This window comes from Penaeus japonicus, unplaced genomic scaffold (assembly GCF_977035675.1).
Source record: "Penaeus japonicus unplaced genomic scaffold, GWHDUDI00000001_assembly GWHDUDI00000001, whole genome shotgun sequence".
Lineage (NCBI taxonomy): Eukaryota > Metazoa > Arthropoda > Malacostraca > Decapoda > Penaeidae > Penaeus > Penaeus japonicus.
The window spans coordinates 10,052,167-10,059,666 of NW_028234403.1; positions in this window are offsets into that span (position 1 = coordinate 10,052,167).

The following is a 7,500-nucleotide window of genomic DNA, read 5'->3' on the forward strand; positions in this document are numbered from 1 at the left end:
GGAAAATAACATCTTTTGTCTGCAATTCCCTTTTACGAATATCCTCCCTCGGCAGGAGATCAGCAGTAAAATTTACATAAATTATTAATCACTCAAATTAATCATCCAAGTTATTTATAATGTGATTGTGTTAAAGAGAATCTTTTATTTTATCGTTAGTAGATTAATACAATCAATTGAATTACAATTACACCAAAGGACATATTGGAGAAAACTGTAAAAACAAAGTCAGAGAGAACACGGAATAAGAAAAATAAATGCTGTAAAATACTATTTTTTATTGTTATCAGCAATAATATCTATGCCAGTTTTCTCTCTTCGTTCTTTTATGTCTATGCAAGATTTTTTCTTTTTTCTCATCTGACTGTTTTACCCCCACCCCCCTCTCCCTCTATCATTATCTTTCTCTTTCATTCTCTCTTTCTCTCTTCCGGTTAGTCTTAGAGGGAGGGAGAATGGGAGAAGATTCTCTCTTTCTCTATCCCTCTCTTTATCTATTTATTTTTCTCTCAGTCTCTCTCTCTCTCTCTCATTCTCTTTCATTTTATCTCTTTCTATATTTCATTCTCTCTCTCTTATTCCCTTTCTCTTTCTTTCTTTCATCCTCTCTCTCTTCTCCTTTTCTCTCATTCTCTCTATTTCATTATCTCTCTCTCTCTCTCTCTCTCTCTCTCTCTCTCTCTCTCTCTCTCTCTCTCTCTCTCTCTCTCTCTCTCTCTCTCTCTCTCTCTCTCTCTCTTCTCCTTTTCTCTCATTCTCTCTATTTCATTATCTCTCTCTCTCTCTTGACAGATCGCTATCCGTAAATATATCATGATGATAAACCACAGGGGTGCCAAAGGGCCCGTGCTATTCCTTTTATATTTGAACGATTTGCGTTTAATTAACAAGTTATATTTAAGAATACATGGTGTCTGCAGATGCCACAGCACTCTTGCACAGTGCTTGTCTAACATAATGAATGTTGAACTACGAATGATAGGAAACTGGCTAATTGATTAACTCTAAAGGTGAAAGAAATTCACGTACACAATACTGCACTTATATAAAACAATACATATCTTTAGCCACAGATTAACTACAGCTTAATACCCAAAATAATTGTTATTCAATATTTATTCAAATGTCTCGTTATTATTGTTGTTATTGCAAATCATTATTAATTTATTATCATTAGTAGTATTATGATTTTCATATCCATTTTTTTTTTTTTTAATCATTTATATTGTTGCTACTGTCATTGTTATCATTACTTTTCTAGTTCATCAAGTCTTAAGAGTAAATTGGATTGATATATATATATATATATATATATATATATATATATATATATATATATATATATATATATATATATATATATGTATATATATATATATATATATATATATATATATATATATATATATATATATATATATATATATATAAAGAAAGAGAGAGAGAGAGTTGCCACTTATTGTTATTCTTACCTTTATCTTCATATTTTCCTCATCTTTGTGCTATCAAATTTTTTTGATTTAGTCATTGCAATGATTGCAATATAATCATTTACTATCGGTTCATTCTGTAATGATTAATAAGTATTAGTTATTATAATTCTAATATTGATATATCCCATCTTCATTTACAGTTCTTTCATACATGTACCCTTTCTTGACAAGCAGTCGGCAGTAATATTTATATATAAACATAAACACATCAATAAGATATAAATTTAGTATAACTTTCTTTTTTATTATTATTGAATTATGACGGACATTGCATACATGTTCACCTGTTATGCTATTGCAAAGGTAGTGCCTTGACCTTGCAGATCAAGGTGTAACATCTGCTCCGAATATCTGGCTTATCCTTATCGTTATAATAGAGTCAAAGTGCTGTTAAACTATATTGTAAATGTTAAATCAATAAGACATTTAGACATCCAGAAAGATATTTGTTAATCCTTTGTGAAGAAAAATAACAAGTATAAAAAAGTAAGAAGGAAATAACAATCAAAGAAAACAACAACTATAGTAATCATTTTTGAACATTAGATCAATAAACATGAAGTAGAAGGACTCGAAAAATACTTGAAGTGATCTGAAGTATTAAGAAGTTTATCATTCTAAAAAACAACCACCGTATCGGAACGAACCAGAAACTCATACAGATTTGAACCAACTTATAATCCAGAGGCCTGTGCTGCCTTACTGCGTGACTGCCGACCGGAATGACCTTTGACCTCATTACTATTACTAGCATTATAATTATTATCAACATTATGATTATTAGTCATTATTATTATTATCATCATTATTATTATTATTGTTGTTGTTATTATTATCATTATTAACATTATTATCATTACCATTATTATCCTCATCATTATTATTATTATTATTATTATTATTATTATCATTACTATTATAACTATTATTGTTATCATTAGTTTTTTATTATTATCATTGTTATGATTATTATTATTATTATTATTATTATTATCATTATTATTATTATTATAATTATTGCTATCATTGTTATCATCATTATTATTATTATCAATATTACTATTATTATCATTATTATTATTATTATTACTATTGTCATCATTATTACCATAATTATCATTATCATTTTTATTATAATTATCATTATCTATATCATTGTTATTATAATTACTATTATCATTATTATTATCATTATCATTATTTTCATTATTATTATTATCATCTTTATTATTATTATCATTATTATCATTATCATAATCATTATTATTATCATAATTATCATTATTACTATTATTATCATTATTATTATTATCTTTATTATTATTATTACTACTATCAATATCATCATTATCAATATTGCCATTATCATTATTATTGTTTTTATGATTATCATCTCTATAATTGTTGTTATTATTATCATTATTATAATTATCATTTTTATCATTATCATTATTTTATTATTATTATCATATTATCATTATTGTTATTATTATCATTATCATTATTATTGTTATTATTATTATTATCATTGTAACTATCATTATTATTATTATTGTAACTATCATTGTTATTATTATTTTTACTATTATCATTATTATTATTACTATTATCATCATTATCATTATCATCATTATTATCATTATCATTATTATTATTATTATCATTATCATCATCATCATAATCAATATCATCATTATTACTACGATATTGTGTTTGAGCGCGCGCGCGAGCAGTCTTTCGTGACATAATTTACCCAATTTTAATAAACTTAGTCTTATATCGTTAATTACAATTCACGTATCTATTGGAATTATAAGGATTAGTAATTTATCAGATATTCAGTTCCTAGACATTCCATATCTATGTATTCATATCTATATATAAATACAAATGCTGACCTTCTCCTTAAAAAAGTTATATCCGTGAAAAAATAAATACATGACGAAAACTGTCATTCCCAACTAAATGAATCATAAAAAACAATACTTTTTTAACATAAAAAGATGCGTTACTCTTCATATCCTCATTAGCAAGAATGCTAATAACCTGCATGATAATACTTTACTTATTCAAATGAAAAAAAATATATATGTATATGTATATATATATACATACATATATATATATGTATACATATATATATATATATATATATATATATATATATATATATATATATATATATATATATATATATATATATATTCCTGGAGACTTCTTCACTATTTCGCAAACAACTCGAACTCGAGAAAGTGGGTGGAAGATAGAAAATATAAGATAAAGAGAGTGAAAGATAAAATAGGGAGAGAGAGAAACAGACAGACAGAGAAGGAATAAGAGAGAGAATGAGGGAGAGAGGTGGAGAGAGAGGAGGGGGAAGGAAGGGGGTGAAACCGTCAAACAGAAAATAGGACTTAAGGAAGAGTCGGATAAAGGACAGAGGAGGAGGAGGGAAAGAAAAAGAAAGAACTGTTATTAATTTAAAATAATCAGATTTATTACGTTTAGTATCTTTATTAACGAGAATGCAAATAACCTGAATAATTCTACTTACAATCATTAAAATGATTTAAAGAAGAAATTTGAACGGCGAGAGACCATTTAAGAAAATAATGGAAATCAAAGTAGATTAATTATATCTAATATCCCTAATAATGAAAATGCAAATAGCTAATTTCAATGTTTTTGTTTTTTAATAATGATAAAAAAAAAAAATACCTGGGTAAGAATCTCTAAGTAAAATCAAAGATTACCATAAGATAAATTGTCTGTTTTGTAAAAATAATACATAGTGAAAGACCCTGAAGGGGAAAAGAAGAGGAGAGGAACGTAAAGAAAACTCATTGAATATTTCAATCTGTACATTAAATATAATATTTAAGATTCGTATTTTATTTTAATATATATGAAATTGATATATATTGAATATAACATTTAGTATTAAGAAATACAGGCAATGATTGATATATTAAGCCACTCTTTCCAAGGTATCATTTGACTTTTATTATTGTAATAGTTGTATTATATAAGTGCAGTATTGTAATATTTTAATAACATTTTATAATAATAAAATATTGTAATATTTTAATATTGTAAGTTGTAATAATCAGATATACCAGTTTCAAGAACTGATGCGTTTTCTTTTATATTCATCTTCCGATTTTTTTCTCTTCTGTTTTTTTTTAAATAACATCCTTGCGAAACAATTCATCTGATGATAATCTTTGATTTTACTTTTTTTTTACCCAAGTAGTTTTAAACTAAATTTGCTATCATTTAGAAATCAAATAAATAAAAGTGAAGGAGGAAAAACCTGAATAATCTTTCTGCTCGAAATTGCTGTTAAATGAGTGCAAAACAACCACCGTATCGGACCGAACCAGAAACTCATACAGATTTGAACCAACTTATAATCCAGAGGCCTGTGCTGCCTTACTGCGTGACTGCCGACCGGAATGACCTTTGACCTCGAGTGGGGGACGTTATCTCCGAAGAGAACGCTCGTGAACCGCCAAACACGAGCAAGTGCCGAGGACACCTGTTAACTTTTCCCGAGGAAAGATTTTTCTGGTCTCGAACCCGGGTACCTCCGACGCTGGAATCAACCTGAAATAGAAGTTAGACGCTTTGCCGTCTGTACCACCGAGATCTAATTAAAGAAGGCGAAACTCGGGCCTTATATATCTCAGACTCTTTTATTATAGACCTTTTTTTCACTTTTAAGTATTAGTTATTATGGTTATCCAAGCGTTGGAAAATAACATCTTCATTGTCTGCAATTCCCTTTTACGAATATCCTCCCTCGGCAGGAGATCAGCAGTAAAATTTATATAACCTAAAATTAGCTTCATGCGTCTAGAATGAAGGTAAATATTTATTACATAATTCTATAATTTATCTAATTATAAAGTATATATAAGAACATGTAATTCCGCTGGAGAGAATTTAGATAAATTATTAATCACTCAAATTAATCATTCATGTTATTTATAATGTGATTGTGTTAAAGAGAATCTTTTTTTTCGTTAGATTAATATAATCAATCAATTGAGGGAGAATGGGAGAAGATTCTCTCTTTCTCTATCCCTCTCTTTATTTATTTTTCTCTCAGTCTCTCTCTCTCTCATTCTCTTTCATTTTATCTCTTTCTATATTTCATTCTCTCTCTCTTATTCCCTTTCTCTTTCTTTCTTTCATCCTCTCTCTCTTCTCCCTTTCCCTCATTCTCTCTATTTCATTATCTCTCTCTCTCTCTCTCTCTCTCTCTCTCTCTCTCTCTCTCTCTTCTCCTTTTCTCTCATTCTCTCTATCTCATTATCTCTCTCTCTCTCTTTCTCTTCTCCTTTTCCCTCATTCTCTCTATTTCATTATCTCTCTCTCTCTCTCTCTCTCTCTCTCTCTCTCTCTCTCTCTCTCTCTCTCTCTCTCTCTCTCTCTCTCTCTCTCTCTCTCTCTCTCTCTCTCTCTCTCTCTCTCTTTTCTCCTTTTCTCTCATTTTCTCTATTTCATTATCTCTTTCTCTCTCTCTTGACAGATCGCTATCCGTAAATATATCATGATGATAAACCACAGGGGTGCCGAAGGGCCCGTACTATTCCTTTTATATTTGAACAATTTGCGTTTAATTAACAAGTTATATTTTAGAATACATGGTGTCTGCAGATGCCACAGCGCTCTTGCACAGTGCTTATCTAACATAATGAATGTTGAACTACGAATGATAGGAAACTGGCTAATTGATTAACTCTAAAGGTGAAAGAAATTCACGTACGCAATACTGCACTTATATAAAACAATACATATCTTTAGCCACAGATTAACTACAGCTTAATACAAAAAATAATTGTTATTCAATATTTATTCAAATGTCTCGTTATTATTGTTGTTATTGCAAATCATTATCAATATATTATCATTAGTAGTATTATGATTTTCATATCCATTTTTTTTTTTTTTATCATTTATATTGTTGCTACTGTCATTGTTATCATTACTTTTCTAGTTCATCAAGTCTTAAGAGTAAATTGGATTGATATATATATATATATATATATATATATATATATATATATATATATAAAGAGAGAGAGAGAGAGAGTTGCCACTTATTGTTATTCTTACCTTTATCTTCATATTTTCCTCATCTTTGTGCTATCTAAATCTTTTAATTTAGTCATTGCAATGATTGCAATATAATCATTTACTATCGGTTCATTCTGTAATGATTAATAAGTATTAGTTATTATAATTCTAATATTGATATATCCCATCTTCATTTACAGTTCTTTTATACATGTATCCTTTCTTAACAAGCAGTCGGCAGTAATATTTATATATAAACATAAACACATCAATAAGATATAAATTTAATATAACTTGTTATTATTATTGAATTATTACGGATATTGCATACATGTTCACCTGTCATGCTACTGCAGAGGTAGTGCCTTGACCTTGCAATCAAAGAAAACAACAACTATAGTTTAATTGATAGCACTTTCATTATTATTCAAAATAATAGCTATGTTCGTAATCATTTTTGAACATTAGATCAATAAACATGAAGTAGAAGGACTCGAAAAATACTTGAAGTGATCTGAAGTATTAAGAAGTTTATCATTCTAAAAAACAACCACCGTATCGGACCGAACCAGAAACTCATACAGATTTGAAACAACTTATAATCCAGAGGCCTGTGCTGCCTTACTGCGTGACTGCCGACCGGAGTGACCTTTGACCTCGAGTGGGGGACGTTATCTCCGAAGAGAACGCTCGTGAACCGCCAAACACGAGCAAGTGCCGAGGACACCTGTTAACTTTTCCCGAGGAAAGATTTTTCTGGTCTCGAACCCGGGAACATCCGACGCGGGAACCAACCTGAAAAGAGAGTTAGAAGCTATGTCGACTGTACCACCGAGATCTAAAGTAATATCTCGAAAATCGTGCCTTATATATCGCCAACTCTTCTATTATCATTCCTTTTGTCACTTTTACCTCGCTTTTCCTT